We start from the raw sequence: 16,426 nt of genomic DNA on the forward strand, positions 1-16,426 counted from the left end.
TATCAAATGGAAGTGGTATATACGTGATCGGGCCAGAGCAGGTCCTGAAGGCACAAGCAAGTTACATGAAGAAGTTGCTCAAATGCCTATGGTTTCTACTCCTGTTACAATGCCATCTGCTGCCAAGCATGCGCCTATAGCCTCATGGGGTGTTCCCTATGATCAACTGACCGAAGAGGAAAAGACTAGGGCCTGGTTTACTGATGGCTCTGCACGTTATGCAGGCACCACCCAGAAGTGGACAGCTGCAGCATTACAACCCCTTTCTGGGACAACTCTGAAAGACACAGGTGAAGGGAAATCTTCACAGTGGGCAGAACTTCGGGCAGTACACATGGTATTACAGTTTGTTTGCAAGAAGAAATGGCCAGATGTACGATTATTCACTGACTCATGGGCTGTAGCCAATGGATTGGCTGGATGGTCAGGGACTTGGAAAGATCACAATTGGAAAATTGGTGAAAAAGACATCTGGGGAAGAAGTATGTGGATAGATCTCTCCAAATGGGCAAAGGATGTGAAGATATTTGTGTCCCATGTAAATGCTCACCAAAAGGTGACTTCAGCCGAGGAGGAGTTCAATAATCAAGTGGATAAGATGACCCGTTCTGTGGACAGTCAGCCTCTCTCCCCAGCCATCCCTGTCATTGCTCAATGGGCACATGAACAAAGTGGCCATGGTGGTCAAGATGGAGGTTATGCTTGGGCTCAGCAACACGGGCTTCCACTCACCAAGGCTGACCTGGCTACAGCTGCTGCTGATTGCCAGATCTGCCAACAGCAGAAACCAACACTGAGCCCCAGATATGGCACCATTCCTCGAGGTGACCAGCCAGCAACCTGGTGGCAGGTTGACTACATTGGACCACTTCCTTCATGGAAAGGACAGCGTTTTGTTCTTACTGGAGTAGATACTTATTCTGGTTATGGATTTGCCTTTCCTGCACGTAATGCCTCTGCTAAAACCACCATTCATGGACTGACAGAATGCCTTATCTATCGTCATGGTATTCCACACAGTATTGCTTCTGACCAAGGAACTCATTTCACAGCCAGAGAAGTACGACAGTGGGCCCACGATCATGGAATTCACTGGTCTTACCACATTCCCCATCATCCTGAAGCAGCTGGCCTGATAGAAAGATGGAATGGCCTTTTGAAGACGCAGTTACAGCGCCAATTAGGTGGTAACAGCTTGGAAGGCTGGGGTAGAGTTCTTCAGAAGGCAGTATATGCTTTGAATCAGCGCTCGATATATGGTAGTTTCACCCATAGCCAGGATTCATGGGTCCAGGAATCAAGGGGTGGAAAAGGGAATAGTTCCACTTACTATCACTCCTAGTGACCCTCTAGGAAAATTTTTGCTTCCTGTCCCCATAACTCTAGGTTCTGCTGGCCTAGAAGTTTTGGCTCCAGAGAGGGGAGTGCTCCTACCAGGAGCTACAACAAACATTCCATTGAATTGGAAGCTCAGACTTCCCCCTGGTCATTTTGGGCTTCTAATGCCCTTAAACCAACAGGCTAAAAAAGGAATAACCGTGTTAGGAGGAGTGATAGATCCAGATTACCATGGGGAAATTGGATTACCTCTTCACAATGGAGGTAAGCAAGATTATGTCTGGAGTGTAGGAGATCCCTTAGGGCGTCTCCTAGTACTACCATGTCCTGTGATTAAAGTCAATGGGAAACTACAACAGCCTAATCCAAGCAGGATGACAAAGGACGCAGACCCATCAGGAATGAAGGTATGGGTCAATCCTCCAGGAAAAGAGCCAAGACCTGCTGAGGTGCTGGCCGAAGGTGAAGGAAATACAGAATGGGTAGTAGAGGAAGGTAGTTATAAATACCAATTAAGGCCACGTAACCAGTTACAGAAACGAGGATTATAAAGTAATATGAATGCCCCATTGTAAATTTACAAATGCGTTTGCGATTGTACGAGGGATAGCTATATCATGTTAGGCGTATTCACAACCTTGTTATTGTTTCATGTGAACATGATATATTATTTGTGTCAAGTTGACAAGGGGTGGATTGTAGTGGCTATTCTTGGTTGTCAACTTGACTATATTTGGAATGAACTACAATCCAGAATTGGAAGGCTCACCAGTGACCCTTATCTGGAGGCTTGGAGATCCTTATCTGGATCTTGGTATGGAGATCTTGAGCCACACCTTTAATCTGGGCTACACCTTCTGCTGGAGACAATATAAGGACTTTGGAAGAAGGGAGTCTAGCTCTTGCTCCTGCGCCTGCTTGCTGTGTGAGACTGAGTAACTGCTAGATCCTTGGACTTCCATTCACAGCTGCGACTGAACCATTGTTGGGAATTGGGCTGCCGACTGTAAGTCATCAATAAATTCTTTTACTATATAGAGACTATCCATAAGTTCTGTGACTCTAGAGAACCCTGACTAATACACCATCCTTCATCTTGAAAATTAACTTTCTAGCTTAGTTTTAAATTTCTTGTGGGGGAGACAGCCATCATTCAAATATCACTTTTTCTTGACGTTTCTACTTTATAAAACGAAGTGCCTTGCTTGATCAAAATACTCCATTAAATTTCTATCGACAGAAAATTAATTTTACTTAGAAGAAGGCACTTATTTTTAATAAGCACAAGGCACTGTTGGATTCACCAGGGTAGAATAGGCAGTGCATTTGTTCTGGGGATATTATATCTAGCAGGATAAAAATATACCATTTGCATGGAGTGTGGCATGGGTTACACTAGAGAGCTGTCTTAGAACAGAGACAGGAGTGTGATGATGTAAAAGAACGGACCCTGTAGAAGGCATCTGGGCTGTCTTCATTGATAATAACAAGAACAAGAATAGTCCATATGGATTGATCTCCTGCATAGATCATATATGGTGTCAGATGTATAAGCCTATGTTCCCATTTGTGGGGGTTATTTAAAGTTTGTTGTTAGTTGATCAGTGCCAGTTCTTAATATTCAGTACCATTCCATCTTCTCAATTCACTGTATAGTAGCTAGGAGGTCATACCTTCTCACTTCTTCAACCTGGGTCAACCAACTGACACATTTCCTGCAATGAGCAGTCAGAGAACATTTGGTTTCTTAATCAAAAGCTCCTTTGTCCTCAAAGTATCTCTTTGTTGAATGTGTTATAATGTCTAAGGCCATGGCTTCCATATTATGAACAAAGAGAGAGGAATCACAAAAATGGAGAAAATTAGGTCTGACACTAATGAGCTATCACATATATCCAGAGACTATATAAGGAAAAAAAATTAACCATTGATTGAGGTTATGGTAAGCTAGTAATACCCAAACCAGCTGCTAAAAGCATGTCTGAGCACTGAGCATGCACCTGCCCTCAACCTTGACCTTTCATTTCTTCTCCTGCTTCTAGAAATGTCCTTGAGCTGGGGTGCCAGCATTCTTTTCTCTGCCTCCTGCATGTCTTGAAAAGCTAGCTGAGCTTGTTTCTAAAGAATAAAAGAAGTTTCCCCATGTTTGGGAATCAGTATAGTTAGTATGTAATGATTTCCAACTCACTCAAAGATTTCCCCTCGAGGTAAACATCTAATTGAGTATCTGTGTCCAAAATTAAGATAAATGATAGCTACCACATTTTTCTTGAATGCTCCAACTACCACCTTCCTGCTCCTTTTGAGACTAATAGCCAGCAAACAGTAACAAACTAGCCACACATGCTCTGTGTAGTAAGTATCCTCCTGCTTATGTGGATGATCATGTGGGTACTATTGTCTGTCAGATAAGGATGGAATTATCCACTCAGGGCTGTTGCAGGAGTTGAGGACTGGCTCACTGATATAATCTGCTTGTGCATGGCTCAGGATTCGTCATATCATACAGAAAGTACTTGTATTGATCTGAATAGGTTTGGACCTCATAGACTTACGTGTTTGAATGCTTGGCCCACAAAGAATGACACTATTATGAGGTATGTCCTTGTTAGAATAGGTGTGGCCTTGTTGGAGGAAACATATTACTCTGGGAGGTGGGGTTCTGTGGTCCTATGCTTAAACTCTGCCCAAGCCAGAAGTGCCACTCTTTCCTGGTTGCTTTCATATTAAGATGCAGAACGTAGTTCCTTCTCCAGCACCATTTCTGCCTACATACTGCTATGCTTCCTGCTATGATGATAATGGACTAAACTTCTGAAACTGTAGGCCAGCCCACTTAAATATTTGTTTATATAAGAGTTGCTTTAGTCATGATGTCTCCTCACAGAAATAGAAACATTAAGATAGTATTCTTATCTTCCTGAGTCTCAGTTTACCTTTAGGAACTTCTTTTTAAGATAATCTTGCTTCTGGTAGATTGTCCACTCCTCTGCTCAGCCCTGTTGTTTTAAAGAAACTAAATTTCAAATGTTTGATTTTTACCAAATGTAGACTTAGGAGCCAGATACTGTGGTCTAAGCTTTCTATCTCAGAGAGGCCTAGAAAGCACCCAGCAGAAGTTCCTATTTCCCAGAAGGAAAAACAAACAAACAAACAAACAAACAAACAAACAAACCTTTTTTTTCTTCTCCACTGTGTTTTAAATACCTTTCAACCCAAAGACCCCAATTTCTGTTTACTAGTGTTCATCCTCTATCAGCTGGTTGTTTGCTCTGATTCTTTACCTGTGGTTGGCTTTATATAGCTCTTGAATTGAAGGTATATTCTAGGACTGAGGCAAACCACAAGTGATTTTTTTATACTAAACAAAATCTCTAAGATCAAAGGTTGAGTCACAATTAGAAGCAGATCTTATAGTTCACAATCTCAGAGTTCACAATGTGATTAAATATCCTGCAACACATTCTAGTATCAAACCCTCCAGTGTCAAAGAGTATGTGAATTTTTCAGTAGTCTCAGTCTCTAAACTAGTTGGATGTCATTAAATTGGTTCTCTAACTCCAAAGGTATCTTTCTTTCATCTATGGCAGCCATCATGATCAGATGGCTCCTTTCACATCATAGCTCAGGCCCAGTGCTACCATACAGGTGTATGTGCCAGGTGTGCTTCTTCTGGAACCACCAAATATGTACACTGGACCTTTTAAATAGCATTTATATAGAGCATTCCAATGTTACAGGTCCACTTGGGAAATAAAATCATCTTCTATCCTTATTCATACATATTCTAATATATCCTATATTCTAATATTTCACTCGTAATCTTCAGAGATCACAAAGATCCATGATTAGATGGTTCTGTCTCTATGTAATAGAGTGTCTATGTAATATTGGTCTAAGTGTCTATGTAATAAGTGGTGACAAGAAAATGTCCCATCTTTGGAGAATGTCATTCAAATAAATAAATGAAAGGGATGTAAACTAACTCTTAGAATGAAATCTGCTCTGATATTTTCATGCCAGATGCCATTCAGCAGGCTCTTTAGCCTTGTAAAATGCCTATACTAGTCTCTTTAAAATGTGAAGTGTGAATTTCTTTCAGCATGTTATGGGGAGTTGGTGAGAATGCCCAACAGCTAGCACATATAGCACTGAGACTCAGGCTAACTCTGGTTCTCCTTAACATGGATCAACCCCATTCCATGGCTTTTTTGCCATGGATTATCACCTCTTCTAAGGAGGCCATATCACTCCTTTGCTCCCTTCCCAGGACTCTCTAGCTATAGGTGGCACAGAGACCCAGGTAAGCTATATGCATCTTCCTTCCTGGTTACACTCAATTCAGGCCACCAAAGCTCCATGTCTGAATACAGAGGTATCACCTTCTCTTTGCTACTTTCTAATTTTGGAATTTGTCAGATTCCAGCCAGCTCCACACCAGGAGCATCCAGCCGATACACATGATCTAGAAAACCAGAGCTCTTCCAGCTGCTTGTACAGGACCCTCCCCAATTGGTCTATCTGTTCTTGAGAACATGGACTAGGCCACACTGAGAGGGAAAACTTGTCACAAGATTCTTGACCAAAAGGCTTAAAGCACCAGACTGCAATGGACAAGCAGGTAGAATCTGAGGCACCAAATAGGAGAGAAAAATTGATATCACAGACCTTTGCATTCATTCCCTCCAGAACACTGTAAACACTTCTGCTAAAACAAGAAAGATGACTTGAATGACTTGAAAAGGAAGAAACATTAACTAACAAACTCCAGATGCACACATACCAAAGCACAAATACAAGCAACATGAGAAACAAAATTAATATAACCACTCCCCAAAATACAAATTACATTTAATAGGCTCCAGTGAAATTGGCAAGAATGAACACTCAGGTAAAGAATTAAAAAAGAATGATTATACAACAAATAATGACTTACAGGGGCTCTCTGAGTATGTACCAACAATCAGGGAGATGGCATGGTTTAACTTAGACCCTCTGCATGTATGTTGGAGTTGTGTATCATGGCATTTTTATGGGACTCCTAAAAGGGAGAAGGAAATGTTTCTGATGTTTTCCTCTGCTTTTGGGACCCTTGTCCTTCTAGTGGGTTGCCTCATTCATCCATAGGTGCCTAATCTTATTGCAACTTGATATGCCAAATTTGGGTGATATCTCTGAGAGGCCTGCATTCTTCTGAAGGGAAACTGAGCAGGAGTGGATGGGGAAGGAGGGAGTAGGGAAGATACTGGGAAGAGACCAGGGTAGGGAAACTTCAGAAAAAAAAATAAATATAAAAGAGCAATTATAACTATGGCCAAACAATTGAAAATATCTAAAGAAGACAAAAGGAAAGAAGAGAAATGAAATGAAATGAAAAGAAAAGAAAGGAAAAGAAAAGAAAAGAAAAGAAAGAAAAGAGAAAACAAGAGAGAAATGAATGAAGTAAGAATGAAAGGCCAATAATTTCAGACACAAAAACTGAGGTAAATACTTTAAAGAAAACCCAAACTGAAATAAAAAAAAAAAAAACCCTCAATAAATCAGTTTAAGACCTCATCCAAAAGCTTGCCAGCAGAATAGATACTTTGAAAAATAGAGATTTAAAGGTTATGTCTTTCCATGATTTCCCAAAATAAGTTATGTATATGAGGTTAAGTCCTAAAATAAGTTAAGTGAAGGAGATTAAGGAGAAACAAACAGGACAGTGGAGCAGCTTGGACAGGATCCTTCTGGTCCAGCATCTGTATTCGGGAGCTGAGGCTGTTCCACAGCATGCTGTGCACGGGTCTCATGAGGAGAGGGCTTTTCTCCCAGGAGTGATTTCACTCCTGGGATATGATGTGGCATCTCTGCCTTCTCTCCAATAACTGTCTGGAGCAGGGCAGTGAGGAACACACAAGGCAAAGGAACAGTGGAGAAGCTGGGACAGGATCCTTCCAGTCGTCATCTGCACCCAGAGATTGGGCTGTTCCAGAGCCCTCTGTACAAAACTTCTGCCAGCAGAGAACAGGCCTACCAGGAGTGCTGACACAGGCATACAGACCCACAAAAGGGATAAGCTCCAGTGAGAGACAGCAAGACCATCTAACACCAGAGATAACCAGATGGTGAAAGGCAAACACAAGAATCTTACCAACAGAAACCAAGATTACTTGGCATCATCAGAACCCAGTTCTCACACTACAGCAAGTCCTGGATACCCCCAACACACTAGAAAAGCAAGATGTGGATTTAAAATCACATATGATGCTAATAGAGGATTTTAAGAAGGACATAAATAACTCCCTTAAAGACATACAGGAGAACATAGGTAAATAGGTAGAAGCCCTTAAAGAGAAAATAGAAAAGTTCCTTAAAGAATTACAGGAAAGCACAGGTGAAGGAATTGAACAAAACCATCCAGAATCTAAAAATTCTACTTCCATAGAAACAATAATAAAAAAAATTACAAAGGGAGAAAACTCTGGAGTTAGAAAACCTAGAAAAGAGATCAGGAATCATAGATGTAAGCATCACCAACAGAACACAAGATATAGAAGAAGAGAATCTCAGGTGCAGAACATACCATAGAAAACATTGACACAAAGTCAAAGAAAATGCAAAATGCAAAAAGCTCTTAACTGAAAATATTCAGGAAATCTAGGACACAATGAGAAGACCAAACCTAAGGAAAATAGGTATGGAAGAGAGCAAAGATTACCAAATTAAAGGGCCAGTAAATATCTTCAATAAAATTATAGAAGGAAATATCCCTAACCTAAAGAAAGAGGTGCCCATGAACATAAAAGAAGCCTACAGGACCCAAAAATAGACTGGACCAGAAAAGAAATTCCTCCTGACACATAATAATCAGAACAAAAATTTCACTAAGGAAAGATAGAATATTAAAAGCAGTAAGGGAAAAAGGTCAGGTGACATATAAAGACAGACCTATTAGAATTATACCAGACTTCTCAACAGAGACTATGAAAGCCAGAAGATCCTGGGCAGATGTCATACAGACTCTAAGAGAACACAAATGCCAGCCCAGACTACTATACTCAGCAAAACTCTCAGTTAGCATAGATGGAGAAACCAAGGTATTCTATGACAAAACCAAATTCACACAACATCTTTCCACAAATCCAGCCCTTCAAATGATAATAAAGGGAAAGGTCCAACACAAGGAAGGAAACTACACCTTAGAAAAAGCAAGAAAGTAATCCTTCAACAAACCTAAAAGAAAATACCTGCAAGGACATAATCCTAACTCTCACAACAAAAATAACAGGAACCTACAATTACTTTTCCTTAATATCTCTTAATATCAATGGACTCAATTCCCCAATTAAAAGACATAGACTAGCAGACTGGCTACACAAACAGGATCCAACATGATGCTTCTTACAGGAAACCCACCACAGGGACAAAGACAGACACTACCTCTGATTAAAAGTCTGGGAAACAATTTTACAAGTAAATGATCCCAAGAAACAAGCTGGAGTAGCCATTCTAATATTGAATGAAATCTACTTCCTAACCAAAGTTATGAAAAAAGACAAAGAGTGGCACCTCATACTCAAAGGTAAAATCTACCAAGATGAACTCTCAATTCTGAACATCTATGTGTCAAATGCAAGGGCATCCACATACATTAAAGAAACTTCAGTAAAGCTCAAAGCACACATTGCAACACACAATAATTGTGGAAGACTTCAACACCCCACTCTCATCAATGGACAGATCATGGAAACAGAGACACATTGAAACTAACAGAAGTTTTGAAAGAAATGGATTTAACAGATATCTATAGAACATTTTATCCTAAAATAAAAGGATATACCTTCTTCTCAGCACCTCATGGCAGGCACCTTCTCCAAAATTGACCATATAATTGGTCACAAAACAGGCCTCAGCAGATACAAAATTATTGAAATTATCCCATGAATCTTATAAGATCACCATGGACTAAGGCTGATCTTCAATAACAACATAAATAATAGAAAACCAACATTCATCACATGAAAACTGAACACCACTCTACTCAATGATATCTTGGTCTAGAAATAAATAAAGAATTTTTAGAGTTAAATGAAAATGAAGCCACAACATACCCAAATTTATGGGAGACAACAAAAGCAGTCCTAAGAGGAAAACTCATAACTTTGAGTGCCACCAAGCAAACTGGAGAGAGCATACACTAGCAGCTTGACAGCAAACCTAAAAACTCAGAACAAAAGGAAGCAAATTCACCCATGAGGAGTAGGCAGCAGGAAATAATCAAACTCAGGGCTGAAATCAACCAAGTGGAAACAAAAAGAACTATACAAAGAGACAACCAAACCAGGAGCTGGTTTTGTTTGTTTGTTTGTTTGTTTTGTTTTGTTTTTGACAAAATCATCAAGATAGATAAACCCTTAGCGAGACTAACTAGAGGACACAGGGACAGTATCCTAATTAACAAAATCAGAAATGAAAAGGGAGACATAACAACAGGACCTGAGGAAATCCAAAACATCATCAGATCCTACTACAAAGGCTATACTCAACAAAACAGGAAAACTTGGATGAAATGGACAATTTTCTAGAGAGATACCAGGTACCAACATGAAATAAGGATCAGATCAATGATCTAAACAGTCCTATATCCCCCAAAAAAGAGAAACAGTCATTAATAGTCTGCCAACCAAAAGAAGTTCAGGATCAGATGGGTTTTGTGCAGAGTTCTATCAGACCTTCTAAGAAGACCTAATACAATACTCCTCAAAATATTCTACAAAATAGAAACAGAATGAACACTGTGCAATTCATTGTATAAAGCCACAATTACTTTGTTATCTGAACCACCCAAAAACCCAACAAAGAAAGAGAACTTCAGACCAAGTTCCTTTATAAATACCAATGCAAAAATACTCAATAAAATTCTCAAAACCCAATTCCTAGAACATATTAAAATGATCACCCATCATTGCACTAGACTAACCCCTTTTTTGGGTCTCCTATCTGCATGGAATGGGTCTCTCGTTGCAGGTGGGCAAGGAGTTGGTGAATGGCAAACAGAAGCGACACGAGAGAGTGTGTAGAATCTCAGTGTATTGTCACAAAGTGAACACCAGTCTTATATAATACAGAAAACAATGGGGTAGGATGTCACAGTAGGCAAAGTACATTGAAGTTATCTGAAACAAAATAGAGGAATGACTTCAAAGGAACTTGCAGGAACCAGGTAATATTTACAGTAAAGATAGAACAGCTCTGCTTGGGGTCAGCTAAAGACAGGTAAGGATTTCATACCCTTGTCACAATTTGTGCTACTCCTTTGAGCCTTGTAAAAGCTAGCACCAGGGAGTTGTGCTCTAGCAGACCTTCTCATGAATAATGCAATACCACAAACCCTCTATTTCCTAGGCCTTATAAATTCTTGCATGAGTGTAACTTGGCTGTACTTTAAAGTATCTGTGGGTAATCTCCTTTGTCAGAAGAATTCACTAACTTGTTTCTAATATGCAATGTAGCCTGTTATACCTGGCTGTAGTGAAGATTCCTGTCTCAGCGGGATTCCCTAACTCTTTCATGGTAAACCCATCTATTAGCTAGGCCATTGTGTGTTCCCTTGTTTGGGTAAGTCTGGCTACTGTCTTAAGTAATCACTCTGTAGACTAGCCCTGAGCTATTTTAGCTCTGTTCTTTGTAATGCCTACACCATCTCTACTAGAAGTAAATTTGAATGTTACTGAATAGGTAACATTCTTACTGAATTCATACTGAATTCCAAGCTTGGATGCTTCAAGGATTTTCTAGGACATTGGAATACTGGTGGAAGCTTACCTATGTCAGAATTCAATCTTTAAAAGCACTTATAATAAAACAATACTGAAAGAGAGCACGTGGATCCATACGTCAGACTAACATGGGGATAGGATATGAATATATTGGTTATGAGTATGCCAAGGTTCCAGGAGGTTGAATTTCCTTGAAACTCTTTGCCTCGTGAGTGCATCCAGGCCTCTAGGCCTGTCAAGTAGACTTCATTGGAGTGGGTATAGCACATCATAATCAAGTATGCTTCATCTCAGGGATGCAGGAATTGTTCAATATAAGGAAATCAATCAACATAATCCACTATATAAAGGAACTCAAAGGAAAAAAAAAACACATGTGATCATCTCATTAGATGCTGAGAAAGCAGTTGACAAAATCCAAAACCTGTTCATGATAAAAGACTTGAAAAGATCAGGGAATCAAAGACCATACCTAAACATGACAAAAGCAATATACAGCAAACCAGTAGCCAACATCAAACTAAATGGAGAGAAACTTGAATCAATCCCACTAAAATCGGGGACTAGACAAGTCTGCGCACTCCCTCTACCTATTCAATATAGTACTTGAAGTCCTAGCCAGAGCAATTAGATAACAAAAGAAGATCAAAGGAATAAAACCTGGAAAGGAAAAAGTCAAACTATCACCATTTGCAGATGATATGATAGTATACTTAAAAGAGCACAAAAATTCCACCAGAATTTTTATATTTTTATATTTTTATATTTTTATATTTTATGTCCACCAGGATATAAAATTAACTCAATCAAATCAGTGGTCTTCCTCTACTCAAAGAATAAAAAGGCTGAGAAAGAAATTAGGGAAACAACACCCTTCACAATATTTATAAATAATATAAAATTTCTTGGTGTGACAATAGCTAAGCAAGTGAAATATCTGTATGACAAGAACTTCAGTCTCTAAAGAAAGAAATCCAAGAAGATCTCAGAAGATGGGAAGATCTCCCATGCTCATGGATTCACAGGATTAATGTAGTAAACATGGCCATCTTGCTGAAAGAAATCTACAGATTCAATGCAATCCTCATCAAAATTCCTTCTTCATAGAGTTAGAAAGAGCAATTTGCAAATTCAGCTGGAATAACAAAAATCGTAGTGGCGTGAAAACTATACTCAACAATAGTAGAACTTCTGGAGGAATCCCCGTCCCTGGCCTCAAGCTGTACTGTAGAGCAATTGTGATAAACACTACATGGTAGTGGTACAGTGGTGGACAGGTAGACTGATGGAATAGAATTGGAGACCAGGAAATGAACTCACATACCTATGGTCACTTGATCTTTTACAAAGGAACTAAAACCATCCAGTCAAAAAAATGACAGCATTTTCAACAAATGGTGTTGGTTCCACTGAAATTCTTAAGTGAATGGATGGATCTGGAGGATAACATCCTGGGTGAGGTAACCCAATCATAAAAGAACACACATGTTATGTACTCACTGATAAGTGGATATTAGCCCCAAACCTCCAAATACCCAAGATATAAGTCACAGATCACATGAAGCTCAAGAAGAAGGGAGACCAAAGTGTGGATGCTTCAGTCCTTCTTAGAGGGGGGAACAAAATACCCATGAAAGGAGTTACAGAGACAAAGTGTGCAGAAGAGACTGAAGGAAAGGCCATCCAGAGATTGCCTCACCTGGGAATCCATCCCCACCAAACCCAGACACTATTGTGAATGCCAACAAGTGCTTGCTGACAGAAGCTTGATATAGCTGTCTTTTGAGAGGCTCTACCTATGCCTGACAAATATAGAGGTCGATGCTCTAAGCCAACCATTGGACTGAGCACAGGTTGCTCAATGGAGGAGCTAGAGAAAAGGAGTTTGCAGTCTAATAGGAGGAATAACAACACAAACAAACCAGTTTCCCCAGAGCTCACACGGACTAAACCACCAGCCAAAGATTATATATGGAGGAATTCGTGGCTCCAGCTGCATATGTAGCAGAGGATAGCCTTGTTGGTCATCCATGTGAGGAGAGGCCCTTAGTCCTGTGAAGGCTTTATGCCCCAGTGTAGGGAAATGCCATAGCCAGGAAGTGGGAGTGGGTAGGTTCGTGAGCATGGGTAGGGGGTTTTCAGAGGAGAAACCAGAAAAGGGGATAACATTTGAAATGTAAATTTAAAATATCTAATAGAAAAGGAGATATAAACAGGAAAGTTTGTGTGTATATATATATATATATATTTGACATATATAATTTAAAAATTAGTTTCTATAGGTAATTTACAAAAATACTAACAAAGAAATAAGGAAAATAATAGTACATACAGAATAAAAATCTCAAAAAATATTTTGAATGAATCTAATTTAAAAAGTAAAAGACTTGTTTTGTTGTTGTCGAAAAGTGTAAGATGCAAAAAATGAATTTGAGGAAACACCAAAAATGGAAACACCTTCAATGTGCATAGATTGGTATGATTAATATTGTAAAAATGGCCCTCTTATGGAAAGCAATATAGAAGTTTAACATGTCTCTATCCATATTCCAATATAGCTCTTCATAGAAACTGAAAATAAATTTTTTCCAATTTTTTATTAGGTATTTTCTTCATTTACATTTCAAATCCTATCCCCAAAGTACCCCATACCCTGCCTCTCCACTCCCCTCCCCACCCACTCCCACTTCTTGGCCCTGGTGTTCCCTTGTACCGGAGCATATAAAGTTTGCAAGACCAAGGGGCCTCTCTTTCCACTGATGGCCAATTAAGCCATCTTCTGCTACATATGCAGCTAGAGACATGAGCTCTGCGGGTACTGGTTAGTTCATATTGTTGTTCCACCTATAGGGCTGCAGATCCCTTTAGCTCCTTGGTTACTTTCTCTAGCTCCTCCATTGGGAGCCCTGTGATCTACCCAATAGCTGACTGTGAGCATCTGCTTCTTTTTTTTGCCAGGCACTGGCATAGCCTAAGAAGAGACAGCTATATCAGGGTCCTTTCAGCAAAATCTTGCTGGCGCCTGCAATGGTATCTGCATTTGGTGGCTAATTATGGGATGGATCCCTGAGTGCGGCTGTCTCTGGATGGTCCATCCTTTTGTCTCAGCTTCAAACTTTGTCTCTGTAACTCCTTCGGTGGGTGTTTTCTTCCCAATTCTAAGAAGAGGCGAAGTGTTCACACTTTTGTCTTTGTTCTTCTTGAGTTTCTCATGAAAGCAGAAAAGGCCCTGGATAGGCAAAAACAACCTACTCTGAATAATCAAAGAACTGCTGGAGGTATCATTGCTCCTGATTTCATGTTATATCCCACAGCTATTTCGATGGAAGCAGAAAAAATAGACAAATTGATCAATAGAATAGAATTGAGGATCCACATATAAATCTACTAAGTACATCTGCCTGATATTTGACCAAGCTAAAATTACACAGAGGAGGCAATATACCACATTTCTGGCCAAACACCTACTACATGTAGAAGAACCTAGATTCTTATTTTCCACACTAAACAAAGATCACATCCAAATGGAACAAAGACCTTAACATAAGACCCTATACCCTGATTTTGATAAAGAAGAAAATAGGGGATGAAGATGAACTCATTGGCATAGAAAAAGGCACTTTGAACAGAAATTTAGTAGTTATATATAAAACTATTGGTCAGTGTGTCTGCTGTCAGGCACTAAATGCATCCCACGTATCATGCACACTAGGGCATGTACGTGTGTCTCTCCTGTTCACCTTTCGCCATAACCATATGCACCCCACTTCTGCTTAATTGAATTAGTCTGAGAGTTGAGCTGGGTAAAGAGTGTCACAGAAAAGTGAAGGTGATGAGTCACCTCTCTAGAGGTAGTAGAACCTGGAAGAATTAAGCCATTAAATGAAGTGACTAAAGTCTCATCCAATAACCAACTTTATTCAGAGCCTCAGACAATTTATACTCTGAGGGATAAGGAGATCACATGAATAACGTTCTCATTTGTTCAAACTGTGTACAACACAAGGATAAGCCACATGTGGCAAAAACATGTATTTCCATAGAGACATATAAATGATAGTTTACGCATTTAGACGAACAACAGCAGCAAACAATAATGAGCAAGCAAAAATAAACTTACTCCTATCCACTACACCTTGGAGGAGCACAAAAACATTCCAAGAACAACTCTGTGCTTTGAAGAAAATTGGGGCTACTGGACTTTTGGCTTATTTTCTAGGATAGTTTCTCATAAGAACTCAGAATTCTCACATGACTTCATTATTGGACTGTGTTCTAATAGATGTACTTTGTAAATCTGTTAAAATGTTGACTGAAGTGATGAAAATAACACTTTATAGTAGGGTAGACAATACTGAGGGAAAAGCACACAATGAGAACAATATACTGGGGTTTACTCAGCAGTGCAAAGAAACCAATGCAGAAATGAAGTCCATGACGAGACAGAGAACTCTGCCTGTCCTTGACCAGCCCCTTGTTTTAGTGCAGTGGTTCTCCCCTTCCTAGTGCTGTGATCTTTTAATACAGGTCCTTATGTTGTGGTGACCTCACAACATAAAATTATTTTGTTGCTACTTCATAACTGTAATTTTCCTACTATTATGAATCATGATGTACATATATGATATGTGATACTTAAATGAGTCATAACCCACAGGTTGAGAACTTCTGTTTTAATGGGATTCTCTGTGTAATATTTCCTCCTGAGATCACAGAGTGTTCTAGGGCAGAACACAGAAAGGAGTTTGTTTCAATCCAATAACATCTGTAGAAAGAACCAAAGAAAAAGAACTGAGATCATGGGGTCTGTACATATTGTGGTAAAATACATGTTTTATAAAATTATGTTTTATATAAAAAGACAAAAGCCAAATATAAAAGCATGAAGCCTTGGTTTGATTTATGTGTTGCAAAAATTCAAACAAGAAAAAATTTTGCCCAATTGCTAAAAAGAATGAGTTAAATCAGTTTGTAAAGGAAAGTGAGTACCCTCTTTCATTATTATCTTTTGCCTTTGTCCTATCCAATGGACTCATTTCTTCTCTCTTATCTTAGTCACACTCCTTCCAGCTAAGGTATAGATTAAGCTACTTGCTGAAGCTTGGTCCTGAAAATGGCTCCCTTCCCAGCTCTAGGAATATAAACTCAAATCATATGATCAGCCTTGGAATATCAGCAAATGAGTCTTGGCTGTTGGAAGCAAATTTATTTTTTCTGCTTCAAAGAGTTCCAAATAATTTACCGCCTATAAATAATGGCTATGAAAGCAATAAAAGGTTAGATCATCAGCATCAATTAAAATCTCACAGTCTAAGCTGTCAACAAAT

The sequence above is a fragment of the Mus caroli genome, unplaced genomic scaffold, assembly GCF_978045245.1.
Source record: "Mus caroli unplaced genomic scaffold, Mus_caroli_1 scaffold_11, whole genome shotgun sequence".
Classification (NCBI taxonomy): Eukaryota; Metazoa; Chordata; class Mammalia; order Rodentia; family Muridae; genus Mus; species Mus caroli.